This window comes from Bos grunniens, chromosome 10 (genome assembly GCF_055505025.1).
Source record: "Bos grunniens cultivar Pamir isolate PY7600 chromosome 10, Bosgru_T2T1.0, whole genome shotgun sequence".
Classification (NCBI taxonomy): domain Eukaryota; kingdom Metazoa; phylum Chordata; class Mammalia; order Artiodactyla; family Bovidae; genus Bos; species Bos grunniens.
Genome location: NC_141174.1, coordinates 39,151,593 through 39,167,372, shown reverse-complemented (window position 1 = coordinate 39,167,372; position 15,780 = coordinate 39,151,593). Strand labels below are relative to the sequence as shown.

At 39.3% G+C, this 15,780-nt stretch overlaps 1 long non-coding RNA gene across 7 annotated transcripts in view; it reads left to right on the top strand.

Moving 5' to 3' along the window:
• Positions 1-15,780, top strand: part of LOC147364379 (uncharacterized) — a 259,350-nt gene that overhangs the window by 142,891 nt on the left and 100,679 nt on the right. The window contains exon 3 of one of the 7 annotated variants that reach the window (XR_015134433.1): positions 11,117-13,050. The exons of the other annotated variants lie outside the window; for them this stretch is intronic. This is a non-coding gene — a long non-coding RNA (uncharacterized LOC147364379). Of the gene's footprint in view, positions 1-11,116; positions 13,051-15,780 lie in introns of those variants that run through there. 7 annotated transcript variants of the gene reach the window in all.

Below are 15,780 nucleotides of genomic sequence, written 5' to 3'. Positions count from 1 at the left end.
ATTAAAAAGAAAAGGAGAAAATAGCTAAATCAATTACCTAACCTTACACCTTAAGTAAATATAATAAAGTAAAAAAAAAAATAAATAAATGCAAAGCTAGCAGAAAGAAGAGACTCATAAAGATTAGAATTCAGATAAACAAAATACAGACTAAAAAGGAAATAGAGAAAACCAACAAACCCAAAAGCTGTTTCTTTGAAAAGATAACAAAATGACAAATATTTAACTAGACTGACCAAGAAAAAAAGAAGACTCAAGTTACTAAAGTCAGAAATGAATGTGGAAGCATTACTACAGACTTTATGGGGGAAAATATTATGAGAATATGATTAGGCTAAAAACAAGCAAAAATATTGAGACTATAATCAAAAAGTTTTCAATAAAAGCCCAGGACAGATGACATTACTGGTGAAGTCTGCCAAACATTTAAAGAATTAACACCAACAATGGATTCTTAGTTATGATACCAAAAGTACAAGTAACAAAAAAAATTGGACTTCACCAAAATTAAAAATGTTTGTGGATCAAAGTATACTATCAGGAAGGTGAAAATACAACATACAGAATAGGAGAAAATATTTGCAAATCATATATCTCATAAGTTCTAGTTTATGGAATATATAAAGAACTTTTACAATTCAAAACATAAAGATAAATGTTGTTGTTGTGTTCATTGCTAAGTCATGTCTGACTCTTTGAAAGTCCTTAGACTGCAGCATACCAGGCTTCTCTGTCCTCCACTATCTCTTGGAGTTTGCTTAAGTTCATATCCATTGAGTCAGTGATGCTATCTAACCATCTTAGCCTCTGACACACCCTTCTCCTTTTGCTTTCAGTCTTTCCCAGCATCAGGCAGGGTCTTTTCCAATGAGACGGCTTTTCACATCAGGTGGCCAAAGTATTGAAGCTTCAGCTTCAGCATCAGTCCTTCCAATGAATATTCAGGGTTGATTTCCTTTATGACTGAGTGGTTTGATCTCCTTGCAGTCCAAGGGACTCACAAGAGTTTTCTCCAAAACCACAATTTAAGAGTATTAATTCTTTGGCACTCAGCCTTCTCTGTGTTCCAACTCTCACATTTGTACATGACTACTGGATAAATCATGAAGTGATGGGACCGGATGCCATGATCTTAGTTTTTTGAATATTGATAAGCCAACTTTTTCACTCTCCTCTTTCACTTTCATCAAGAGGCTCTTTAGCTCTTCTTTGCTTTCTGCCATAAGGGTGGTGCCATCTGCATGTCTGAGGTTATTGATATTTCTCCCAGCAATCTTGATTCCAGCTTCTGCTTCATCCAGCCTGGCATTTCACCTGATGTACTCTGCATATAAGTTGAATAAGCAGGGTGACATTATAGAGGCTTGACGTATTCCTTCCATGATTTAGAAACAGTCTGTTGTTCCATGTCCAGTTCTAACTGTTGCTTCTTGACCAGCACACAGATTTTTCAGGAGGCAGGTCAGGTGGGCTCGTATTCTCATCTCGAAGAATTTTCCATAGTTTGTTGCGATCTACACAGTCAAAGGCTTTGGTGTAATCAATAAAACAGAAGTAGATGTTTTTTCTGGAACTTTCTTGCTTTTTTGATGATCCAACAGATGTTGGCAATTTACTATCTGGTTCCGCTGCCTTTTCTAAATCCAGCTTGAACATCTGGAAGTTCATGGTTCACATACTGTTGAAGCATGGGTTGGAGAATTTTTAGCATTATGTTGCTAGCATGTGAGATGAGTGCAATTGTGCAGTAGATTGAGCATTCTTTGGTATTGCCTTTCTTTGGGATTGGAATGAAAACTGACCTCTTCCATGATCCCCTCTTGGCAAATAGATGGGGAAACAATGGAAACAGTGAGAGACTTTATTTTTTGGGAGCTCCAAAATCACTGCAGATGGTGACTGCAGCCATGAAACTAAAAGATGCTTGCTCCTTGGAAGAAGAGCTATGACCAACCTAGACAGCTTATTTAAAAAGCAGAGACATTACTTTGCCAACAAAGGTCCATCTAGTCAAAGCTATGGTTTTTCCAGTAGTCATGTATGGATGTGAGAGTTGGCCCATAAAGAAAACTGAGCACTAAAGAACTGATGCTTTTGAACTGTGGTGTTGGAGAAGACTCCTGAGAGTCCCTTGGACTGCAAGGAAATCCAACCAGTCAATCCTAAATGAAATCAGTCCTGAATATTCATTGGAAAGACTGATGCTGAAGCTGAAACTCCAATACTTTGGCCACCTGATGTGAACAACTGACTCATTGGAAAAGACCTGATTCTGGGAAAGATTGAAGGTGGGAGGAGACAGGGACGACAGAGGGTGAGATGGTTGGATGGTATCCCCGACTTGATAGACATGAGTTTGAGTAAGCTCCAAGAGTTGGTGATGAACAGGGAAGCCTGGCGTGTTGCAGTCCATGGGGTTGCAGAGTCGGACACAACTGAGTGACTGAACTGAACTGAACAAGTATTGGAGGTCCACATTTAAAACTGTCTAAAACTGAACTAAACTGGAAAAATCATGGTTTCGACTATACAGACCTATGTCAGCAAAGTGATGTCTCTGTTTTTTAATATGCTGTTTATGTTAGTCATAACCTTCCTTCCAAGAAGCAAGCATCTTTTAATTTCATGATTACAGTTATATTCCACAGTGATTTGGGAGCCCAAGTAAACAAAATTTTTCACTGCTTCCCCTTTTTCCCCATTTATTTGTCATGAGGTGATGGGAACAGATGCCATGATCTTAGTTTGTTTAATGTTGAGTTTCAAGCCAGCTTTTTCACTCTCCCCTTTCATCTTCAACAAAAGATTCTTTAGTTCCTCTTTGCTTTCTGCAGTTATGGTGCTATCATCTGCATATCTGAGGTTGTTGATATTTCTCTCAGTCTTGATTTCTGCTTGTGATTCATCCCGCCCAGCATTTCCCATGATGTACTCTGCATAGAAGTTAAATAAGCAGGGTGACAATATACAGTCTTGTCATATTCCTTTCTCAATTTTGAGTCAGTCTATCATTTCATGTCTGGTTCTACCAGTTGCTTCTTGACCTGCATATAGGTTTCTCAGGAGACAGGTAAGGTGGTCTGCTACTCCCATCTCTTTAAGAATTTTCCACAGTTTGTTGTGATCCACACAAAGGCTTTAGCGTATTCAATGAAGCAGAAATAGATGTTTGTTTCTGAAATCCCCTTGCTTTCTCCATGATTTACTCCATGAGTGAATGTTGGCAATTTGATCTCTGGTGGTTCTGTCTTTTCTAAACCCATCTTGTACATGTGGAAGTTCTTGGTTCACATATTGCTTAAGTCTCACTTGAAGCATTTTGAGCATAACCTTGCTAGCTTGTGAAGAGCACAATTGTGTGGTAGTTTGAACATTCTTTAGTATTGTCTTTCTTTGGGATTGGAATGAAATCTGACCTTTTCTAGTCCCGTGGCCACTGCTGAATTTTCCAAATTTGCTGGTATATTAAACACAGTACTTTAATAGCATCATCTTTTAGGATTTTAAATAGATCAGCTGTAGTTCCATCACTTCCACTAGCTTCGTTTGTAGTAATGCTTCCTAGGGCCCAAGACAAACTACTCAATTAAAAATAGATAAAGAAATTCAACAAACATTTCTCCAAAGAAGATATACAAATGGCTGACAAACACATGAAAAGATAGTCCACACTGTTAGTCACTTGGGAAATATAAATCAAGCCACCATAGGATACATGCACATTACTTTACACCTCCTAGGATGGCTATTAATAAAAAAGAAAAGAAAGAAAAATCCAAGTGGTTTTAATATATAAAGAAATTGAAAATCTTATACACAGCCAATGCAAATGTAAAATATTAAATGCCAGGAGATAGTAAAGCCACTGTTAAAAACTTTGGCACTTTTCTTCCAAAGTTAAATATAAACTTACCCCATGATTCAATGATTCTGCTCCTAGATACATACTCAAATACAGACAAACATGTATTCTGCTGCTGCTGCTGCTAAGTCGCTTCAGTCATGTCCAACTCTGTGTGACCCCATAGATGGCAGCCCACCAGACTCCCCCATCCCTGGGATTCTCCAGGCAAGAACACTGGAGTGGGTTGCCATTTCCTTCTCCAATGCATGAAAGTGAAAAGTGAAAGGGAGTCACTCAGTTGTGTCCGACTCTTAGCGACTCCATGGACTGCAGCCTACCAGGCTCCTCCATCCATGGGATTTTCTAGGCAAGAGTACTGGAGTGGGGTGCCATTGCCTTCTCTGAACATATATTCTAGCCAATACTAATATACAAGTGTTCATAGAAGCATTATTTACAATCAGTTCAGTTCAGTCACTCAGTTGTGTCCAATTCTTTGTGACCCCATGTACTGCAGCATGCCAGGATTCCCTGTCCATCACCACCTCCTGGAGTTTACTCAAACTCATGTCCACTGAGTCAGTAATGCCATCCAACAATCTCGTCCTCTGTCATCCCATTCTCTTCCTGCCTTCAATCTTTCCCAGCATCAGGGTCTATTCACATGAGTCAATTCTTCATATCAGGTGGCCAAAGTATTGGAGTTTCAGCTTCAGCATCAGTCTTTCCAATGAATATTCAGGACTGATTTCCTTTAGGATTGACTGGTTGGATCTTCTTGCAGTCCAAGGGACTCTCAAGAGTCTTATCCAACACCACAGTTCAAAAGCATCAGTTCTTTGGTGCTTAGCTTTTTTTATAGTCCAACTCTCACATCCTTACATGACTACTGGAAAAACCATAGCCTAGACTAGACAGACCTTTGCTGGCAAAGTAATGTCTCTGCTTTTTAATAAGCTGTCTCGGTTGGTCATAACTTTTCTTCTGAGGAGCATTATTTACAATAGCCCAACCTAAATAGCCATCAACTAGTAATGGGATAAACACTGTGATGTATATTCATACAACGGAGTGCTAGTCATAAAAGGGGATGAAGTGCTGAACATGCTACAACATGAACTTGAAAAACATTATGCTAAATGAAAGAAGTTAGACACAAAAAGTCATATATTGCATGATTCCATGTATATGAAATATCCTAATGTTTCCCTCTCTCCTCAGCATCTGAAATGATGGAGACTGAGAGGCAAGTCAGTCAGTTTCCCTGGAATACCACCCTAGATTAGACAAACTGAATTTGTCTGGTATATATTATGAGAAACTTCCTTTTTGGTGCCTAGGTCTTATTTCCTTGACATAAAGGACTTTCTGCGATAATCATCTCTAAAAGGGTCTGGCTTCCAAAATGTATTGCTCCACCAGGAGACTGGATGGGCTGTCAGTTTTACTTAGAAAGTCTTCATAACTCTCTCTCCAAGTGATTTCCTTGTTTCCGCCCCACCTCCTGAAAATATTCATTTAGTTAGTAGATGAACATCATTTGATATGTGACCCATGAGCATCAGTTTGTAGATCTGGAGCAGGCTTGCATCATGGACAGGGAAAGAGACAAAACAAACCAGCATTGTAAATGGCTTCTCTATGCCATATGTACAAAGGGTAGAAAAGCAAGGTTAAAATATGGACCTATGAGTGTTCTAGAAATGAACTATAAGTATCCTTATGCAACTTCCCCGGAAATAAGTTCTTGATCCTATAGAGAAGGAGCAGAGGGGTGGTGCCTCTGACACCTCTCTTACTCCCCTAGCAGCTTGCAAGTAGCTATATGTGCACCTTATGAGGAGGAGGGATCATCTACAAGTGTGCACATTAAATTTTCAATGAGGGCGTCTCAGTTCAGTAATGCCTCAGAAGCACTGTGGTTGGCTTCTTAGTAAAGGGTATTATATAGCTTAATGGAACAATCTGGGAGGCCTGAGACTGTTTTTAACTTTCTTAACATAATCTGATATAAACTTCTAAATTACTTTGAGGCAGTTTTAGTATAACTGACTACTTTTTTGCCTTTGGCCCAACATGATTATCTAATCTTGGCTGATGTGTGAGAGGAGCAGCTTCTGTGGAATAAACTTATATAAAAACAATGCCAGAGAAATAAATGAGAAACTGGAACAAATCAGTGCATGGCCTCCCAATTAGGATCCTCTCTGGGGCCATTCAGAAAACAAAGCAAATAGGCCATTCTGCCTGCTGAGAATAATTCCGGCAAGATCCCATCGTCTCCCTGTTCCAAGGCCAGAATTGCCAGTTTTCCACAAGAGACATTTATAGGGAAATATATTGTTGACTTCTGTGCCTCTGTAAATGATAGTCTGCATTGAAATAGCCTATTTCCTGAACCATCTGACAAGTGGTGTTGATTAGCAGGCACATGTGAAACTTGGGACCTTTTATGTACAGATGTTTGTTGAGACTTCTGCCCTCACATCACTGTAACAAACTGATCAGAGTGAGGAACAAAATGTTCATGATAGGGTTTACTCAGGACTTCTGGAACACCTCTGGCTTTAGGTCTCAGTGTTCAGAATTTTTACTGCAATATGTCTATGCCACTTGCCCGTGTATGAAGTTCCATTTAACCTATTCCAATCTGAGTGGAGAGCATGACTTCATTAGTTCTGTTTTTCAGTCAGGGTTTAAATCTCTGACCATATGGACAGTTTCTTTTTCTCTTGGTGACTGATTCTGTGCTTATTTTCTGTGCTTGTACACAGGTCTTGACTGAGGCTCATTCTTAGGGCTAATAGATACGGTCAAAGATGAAGATGATTGATTCACTGTCTTTACATTGCAACCTCCTTAATCACTATTCACAGTTAAGGAGATGTTAACCAAATAAACATCAGGAGTGAAGGTCAAACCCTGCCTCTGGGAGAAGGAAGTCTCTGGGAGGGACTCTGAGAGTATTGAACATGAAGATATAAGCTCTAGAATATCTAAAGGGTACCTGAAAAATAAACACTCATCTGACACATTGTCAAAGAAAGTAGTGCCCATAAGCCTCTATTAACAATGATACAATTTGTGGGAATTCCCTGGTAGTCCAGTGGTTAGGACTCCACACTTTCACTGTCCAGGGCCCACGTTCAATCCCTGATTAGGGGAACTAAGATCCCACAAGCCATGCCAAGAATCCATGATACAATTTGAGTAATATGAGCTATTATTCAAGTCTACATGCACAGTTTATATAGACCAGTATAGAAACACAGGATATAGACTGGAAAATACCTTGTATTCTTCCTAAAGATCTCCTTTGCTTGCTGGTTTAGGGTCAAGTGAAGGAGGTGGTATACTCTAAGAAAGAGTGCCCATAATATTTGTAACCTCAAGCTTGACATAGAAACCAAAATAGCGAGAAGTATCTGACAAATATGACAAAAGGTAAGCTACAGGCACATTTTCTGAACAAAGCTCTACATTGTGAAGAAAGCACGATCCAAGAAATCTATTTGAAGTTTCTCAAAGAGACATCATCAATACTGCAGTGTAAAAGAACTTTATTTACCTGGGTGGGAAAAGTTGGAAACTGCGTGGCACTCTGGTAGAAAGCCCTTTGTTTTGACTTGCAAGATTCTCTTACGTAAGCTCTCAATGCCACTCAGCACCAGGACCACCATTCTCTCATTATTTGCCAAGGAAACCCAGATTGTGCTACCTACCATTATGTGAAGTAATTTTTTTTCTTTTTAAAGCCTTTTTACCATTTTTACCTTTTGTGTCAGAAATAACAGTACTAAAAGTTTCATTTGAGTATCTTAACATAAGTTTAAGCTAAAGGTAAGATAATACCAGGTTCTATTACCCTTTTTCATATTTTCTACAAGCCTGCCTAAATGGTTTATTCCAGGTAGACAGCTAACATTTGAGTCACCTGGGGAGAGCAAAGTGTTACAGCATGCACACAGGAATGCTGCCTTTTCATTCGCCATGCTGCTTTTATTGCTATCAGGGTACCAGGAACTTAGGAGGGTCTGTCCCATGTGCTCTGGTGGTGAATGATAAACCTTCGTGGGCTGCCACACAAACGGCAGAAGACACTGGAATGAGGGGAAAGAATGAAGGTTGATCAGATATATTTCTGGGACTGTAATCAATATTCCCCTCAGGTGGATATTGCTGGGTCCACCATAAAGATAGGAACTAGGCCTTTCTCTGGAGGTTTTCCCTCAAAACAAGTACCACAGCCAAGGTTTTGTATTTATCCTTAGGCTGCTGTGGAATATCTTATTCTCTTTGTGAAGAGTTCCTTTGCCACTTGTTTGGAGCCATGTGAAGCAGGTAGCAGGCTCTAAAGAGGAGGATGAGAGGGTATTAAGGAATGTAAATCCCCTCATGGGAAGGAAGACAAACTGTTCTCCTAGAAGCAGGGGTTCTAACTCTCAAAGTCACTCAATGTAGAATTCCCCCCTTCTGTCTAGGGAGATATCCAGTAGGAAAGTATATCAGAACCTAGAGCTTTTTGCAGCTCTTTTAGTAATAAAACAACCAGGAGCTTTTATTAAAACTCACATGGCTGTTCCAGGTTCAATGCACAATACTGGTTGCTTGGGGCTGGTGCACTGGGACGACCCAGAGGGATGGTACGGGGAGAGAGGAGGGAGGAGGGTTCAGGATGGGGAACATGTGTATACCTGTGGCAGATTCATGTTGATATATGGCAAAACCAATACAATATTGTAAAGTTAAAAAATAAAAGAAAATATAAAAAAAAAGAAAAAAGAAAAAAAACTCACATGGCTGTCAGGATCACTGTCATGATCATTGGCTAACCTTTGGAAGCAGTAGGGTATGGTGGTCAAGAATAAGAGTTCTATGGTGACCAGGAGGTAAGGGTAGGAAAAGGGATAGAGAGTTTGGGTGGACGTGCACGCACTGCTGTATTTCAAATGGATGACCAATAAGGACCTACTATATATAGCACAGGGAACTCTGCTCAATGTTATGTAACAACCTAAATGGGAAAATGTATAACTGAATAACTTTGCTGTACACCTGAAACTATCAATATCGTTAATCAACTGTACTCCAATAGAAAATAAAAAGTTAAAAAGAAATGAGTTCTGGAATCAGAGTTGAAATTCTAGCTTCATGGTTTGCACAAGATTATATAGCTTAAGTTAGTCTTCATGGCTCAATTGCCTCTTCTTCCAAATGAAGGTAATAGTACCTAGTTTCTATGCTTCTGAAGATTACTGAGAGGGACTGCCCTGGTAATCCACTGTTTAAGACTTCACCTCCCATTGCAGGGGATGCAGGTTCAATCCCTGGTCAGGGAGGTAAGATCCCACATGCCTTATGGTAAAAAAACAAACAAACAAACAAAAAACATAAAACAGAAACAATATTGAAACAAAATTCAATGAAGGCTTTAAAAGTAGTACACAGTAACAACAACAACAAATCTAAAAAAGAAAATAAGATGGAGGGCTTCCCTGGTGATCCAATGGTTAAGACTCCACACTTCCAATGCAGAGGGCACGGGTTAGCTTCTTGGTCAGGGAACTAAGATTCCCACATGTCGCATAGCCAAAAAATCAAATTACCTTTTTTTAATTTTAAAAAATAACATGAGATAAAATAATCATCATATTACATGCATGCTAAGTCGCTTCAGTCATGTCCAACTATTTGCAATCCAACGAGCTTTAGTCCATCAGGCTCCTCTGTCCATGAGATTCTCTAGGGAATACTGACTGGAGTGGGCTGCCATGCCTTCTTCTAGGGAATCTTCCTGACCTAGGGACTGAACTCATATCTCCTGTGCTTCCTGCATTACAGGCAGATTCTTTACCACTGAACTACCAGGGAACCCCATAGTCATGAAATTGGTTAGCTTCTATCAGTATTGAGTCCAGCAAGTGTTAAATTTGACAAGCCAATGGATTAGTATTAGTTAATCTTTTAACCAATTGGCTATTGTTTTTTGGGTTCATATATACTACCAAGGGGCTTCCTTATAGCTCAGATGGTAAAGAATATGCCTGCAATGCAGGGGACCCCGGTTCGATCCCCAGTTCGGGAAGATGCCCTGGAGGAGGGAATGGCAACCCACTCCAGTATTCTTGCCTGGAGAATCCCATGGACAGAGGAGCCTGGTAGGCTACTGTCCATGGGGTCACAAAGAGCTGGACACGACTGAGCAACTAACATTACTACTACCAAGGATCAGCTATTCAGATGAGATTCAACATGAATTACTTAAAGGAATCAATACACCTTCAATCAAATGTGACTGTGGAGAGTGAGAGAATGTGCACAGCTCTGACTTTTATTACCTTCTGAAGTACTTTCTGGTGGCAGACATGCCAGAGAGTCAAGCAATGCTCAAATTTCTTCCTTACACGAGATCATGTGAAAATATATCATTTTGGGCAGTGGGGTTGAGACCCAGGCTTTCCCTTCTTTCTGAGGAGGCCTTTTACTGGAACTGAAGGTAAATGAAAATTCTCCATTCGGTTGAGGCATATCCCTGCTTTAGACAAACTTCAAGCAGCTGCTAAAGAAGTCCTATTAATCACACTGAAATATAATACATATTTCCATGATGCTAAGATTTTGGAATTCCCTAATAGATGACTTTGATGGGATGAAATAGAGTCATTAACATGGCTATAGAAATCTAGCTTCCCCAGGATAAGGTGCCATTATATATGAAAACATTTCATTGATAATTTAAAAAATTGTCACAGTGTAGAGTTGTCTAGCACTTTTATTTCACCTGACATTGTTTAAGACTAATTTGTGTATTTTCACATATGTCTATCATTCATTCATTTTTACTACCTTATAACACTTCTCAATTTTTTTTTTCCTTCGGGCTACTTTAGTGTCCTTATAGAAATGGTAATTCTGAGAAGGTAAAGACTGACTGTATTTAGTTGTAAAGGCAAACAAATCCTGTCAGACAATTTTGACCTTCTGCTTGATATTTTAAAATCAAAAACTCATTTCTACTAGGGCTAAAAAATAAGTCTGACATTGTTTCCACTGTTTTCCCATCTATTGGAATTCCACAATGGAAACAGTGTCAGACTTTATTTTGGGGGGCTCCAAAATCACTGCAGATGGTGACTGCAGCCATGAAATTAAAAGACGCTTACTCCTTGGAAGAAAAATTATGACCAACCTAGATAGCATATTTAAAAGCAGAGACATTACTTTGCCAACAGAGGTCCATCTAGTCAAGGCTATGGTTTTTCCTGTGGTCAGGTATGGATATGAAAGTTGGACTGTGAAGAAGCTGAGCACCGAAGAATTCATGCTTTTGAACTGTGGTGTTGGAGAAGACTCTTGAGAGTCCCTTGGACTGCAAGGAGATCCAACCAGTCCATTCTGAAGATCAGCCCTGGGATTTCTTTGGAAGGAATGATGCTGAAGCTGAAACTCCAGTACTTTGGCCACCTCATGCAAAGAGTTGACTCATTGGAAAAGTCTCTGATGCTGGAAGGGATTGGGGGCAGGGGGAGAAGGGGACGACAGAGGATGAGATGGCTGGATGGCATCACTGATTTGATGGATGTGAGTCTGAGTGAACTCTGGGAGTTGGTGATAGACAGGGAGGCCTGGCGTGCTGCAGTTCATGGCATCACAAAGAGTCGGACATGACTGAGTGACTGAACTGAACTGAACTAGGGCTAAGGATATTTTTCTTGGCTGATGCACCATAGTCTGAAATTATTTAATATGAATTGTTGGAATATACCTTGGGAGCTACATCTCTAATTCTATATGACTCCAACTAGTCTTGGCAGCACATTAAGACCTAATGTGATTTGTTCTATAGTTAATTATACTATGTGTTGGGAACTTACCAAGTCAGGTCTGATGGAAGAGTATGAATAGCCTTGAAGAAGGAAACAGCAGGAGGAGGCCATAAAATTCCATATAGTTCAGTTTGTCCTGAATACAATCTCAAAGCTCTGTGTTAACTCCAAGTAAATCAAATAGAAAATCTTTTATGTTAATAACCAAGCCAGTTCACCTCAGGAGTGCTTCCATATATGGTCTTATGCTTCTCCTCAGCTTGCTAAAACTCATCTTGGAGCTCTTTCCATGTCACGTCTTGGCCACTGATCAGTAGCTATGATGGTAGCAGAGGAAATGATATATTAAGAAAGTTAAGTCTGTTTACAGTAGAAGAAACTGATTTAGTTGGAAAGGGAGGAGCTGTATGTTAATTGGACTGCAAAAGTTTTTCTTTAATGTGAAAATTTTAATTACACTGGCACTAAATGCATAAATTACCTCCGATTATCTTGCAATAAGAGATTTTTCCTTTTATATCTGATCCGTGGTTATCATAAAATAGTGAACAGACTAGTTAATTTAAAGATGCCTTTTTAATATCACATGGCACCATATTTTGGATTTCCTAGACCTCTAGGGCTTAGAGAGGTTTTATGATAAACTCATCCAAATTAGGTATATGCAACTTTTGGCTCAGACAGTAAAGAATCCACCTGCAATGTGGTAACCCTGGGTTCAGTCCCTGGGTTGGGAAGAGCCGTGGAGAAGAGAATACCCACTCCAGTATTCTGGCTTGGGAAACTCTATGGACAGAGGAGCCTGAAAGCTTCAAATTTTGGGCTTCCCTTGTGGCTTAGCTGGTAAAGAATCCACCTGCCACCCACTCCAGTATTCTTGCCTGGCAAATTCCATGGACCATATAGTCCATGGGATTGTAAAGAGCTGGACATGACTGAATGACTTTCACTTCACTTCACTTCAGGGTACCTCAGACCACTGGATCTACATTAAATCTAATGGTGACTAATAACATCTCTTTGCCACATACCACACTATATATATTATTTTATTTGTCTGCTTTTAATTATTTCAACAACTCACTGTAGGGTGGCATTTCCATTTAATCAAAGAGGAAGCTAAAGCTTATCATCAAAAGATGTTATTTTTTTTTATTTTATTTTAGCTTTAAACTTAACAATATTGTATTGGTTCTGCCATATATCAAAATGAATCCGCCACAGGCATACATGTGTTCCCCATCTTGAACCCTCCTCCCTCCTCCCTCCCCATACCATCCCTCTGGGTCATCCCAGTGCACCAGCCCCAAGCATCCAGTATAGTGCATCGAATCTGGACTGGCGACTCGTTTCATATATGATATTATACATATTTCAATGCTATTCTCCCAAATCATACCACCCTCTCCCTCTCCCACAGAGTCCAAAAGACTGTTCTATACATCAGTGTCTCTTTTGCTGTCTCGTATACAGGGTTATCATTACCATCTTTCTAAATTCCATATATATGCGTTAGTATACTATATTGGTATTTTTCTTTCTGGCTTACTTCACTCTGTATAATAGGTTCCAGTTTCATCCACCTCATTAGAACTGATTCAAATGTATTCTTTTTAATGGCTGAGTAATACTCCATTGTGTATATGTACCATAGCTTTCTTATCCATTCATCTGCTGATGGACATCTAGGTTGCTTCCATGTCCTGGCTATTATAAACAGTGGTGTGATGAACGTGTCTCTTTCCCTTCTGGTTTCCTCAGTGTGTATGCCCAGCAGTGGGATTGCTGGATCATAAGGCAATTCTATTTCCAGTTTTTTAAGGAATCTCCACACTGTTCTCCATAGTGGCTGTACTAGTTTGCATTCCCACCAACAGTGTAAGAAGGTTCCCTTTTCTCCACATCCTCTCCAGCATTTATTACTTGTAGACTTTTGGATCGCAGCCATTCTGACTGGCGTGAAATGGTACCTCATAGTGGTTTTGATTTGCATTTCTCTGATAATGAGTGATGTTGAGCATCTTTTCATGTGTTAGAATCAATATAGTGAAAATGAATATACTACCCAAAGCAATTTATAGATTCAATGCAATCCCTATCAAGCTACCAATGGTATTCTTCACAGAGCTAGAACAAATAATTTCACAATTTATATGGAAAAAACCTCGAATAGCCAAAGCTATCTTGAGAAAGAAGAATGGAACTGGAGGAATCAACCTGCCTGACTTCAGGCTCTATTACAAAGCCACAGTCATCAAGACAGTATGGTACTGGCACAAAGACAGAAATATAGATCAATGGAACAAAATAGAAAGCCCGGAGATTAATCCATGCACATATGGACACCTTATCTTTGACAAAGGAGGCAAGAATATACAATGGATTAAAGACAATCTCTTTGACAAGTGGTGCTAGGAAAACTGGTCAACCACTTGTAAAAGAATGAAACTAGACCACTTTCTAACACCATACACAAAAATAAACTCAAAATGGATTAAAGATCTCAATGTAAGACCAGAAACTATAAAACTCCTAGAGGAGAACATAGGCAAAACACTCTCCAACATACATCACAGCAGGATCCTCTATGACCCACCTCCCAGAATATTGGAAATAAAAGCAAAAATAAACAAATGGGACCTAATTAAACTTAAAAGCTTCTGCACAACAAAGGAAACTATAAGCAAGGTGAAAAGACAGCCTTCAGAATGGGAGAAAATAATAGCAAATGAAGCAACTGACAAACAACTAATCTCAAAAATATACAAGCAACTCCTACAGCTCAACTCCAGAAAAATAAATGACCCAATCAAAAAATGGGCCAAAGAACTAAATAGACATTTCTCCAAAAGATAATATTGTTAACTTTGCTCATAATTGGTAAATTCTAAATCAGAGATTTTCTAACAGGAAACACTATGAGAGGTTAAAACAATGATTATGAAAAGATGGAGGATATAAAGCCACATTGGCCCTGAGGACAGGTAAAAGAATTTAGAATTAATGGGTTCACCAATTAGATTCTCCAGAAGTAAATTTAAGATGAAGTTTAGGGTATGCAGTGTTTATTAGGGGTTGACATCTATGAAAGAAAGATTAGAAACAGGATTGGGAGGAGGAAAATGTTTATTGCAATGCAGGTACAACAGAGGCTCAACCTCCCTGGTGATTGAGCTCTCAAGAAAGTATCGCCTATCAGCAGTGTCCATCATTGTTCCCAAATGACTATGCCCCATTCAGTCTCCAGACATAGGCTTTCCCAGGAAGGGTGTGAGCTTGGGTGAATTGGGTCTCAGCAGTTAATACAGAACCTAAAGAAGCTGATTACTGGAGGCTTTCTGGGACCCCCACGTTTCCAGTAGCTGGCAGAAAGTTTTCTTTGGAAGAGGGATCACTTTGTGCATCTCCATGTCTACTGAAAATGGACTATAGCACAGTGGATCCTATATCCTCTTTTATCTGAACAGGATTATACTATCCAGTTGGCTAAACTAACCACAGTCAACAGATGCCTTCCATGGTTGTGCTATTGTATCCATGTGATACAGCCTTAAAATTTTACTGAAGTAAATAACTGGATGGAAAGGGCCACTGAAAGGGAGAAACTGACAGAAGACAGTGTTTTAGAAGGGACCTTAGAATCTTAGATGAATGCTTTTTTCTTTATGAGATCCCCTGAATAAGATCAGATCTATTTATGGATGAAGCCCTTAATGCTTCAAACTAATGAGAAATCCATTGGTTGATAGAGGATGTTATTTAACCCAAGTTCAATTGTCTTTCTATTGGCCAGTGTATATCTATGGCTACAAGGATAACCTCTTAGGCAACATATCTTTGGTCTATTCTTTATTTTATTTTTATTTTTTTAACACTAAAAACATTTTATATTGGGGTATAGCCAATTAACAATGTTGTGATAATTTCAGGTGAAGGGTCAAGGGACTCAGCCACACATATACATGTATACTTTGGTCTGTTCTGGAGGCATTTCATAAAAGTGAGCTGAAAAGATAAGCCACAACCTGCGGGGGATCTAAAGCTCTCCAGATTATGATTGAACTTGGGATTCTGATAGTAACAGCAAAACTAATACTGGCAGACATTCTA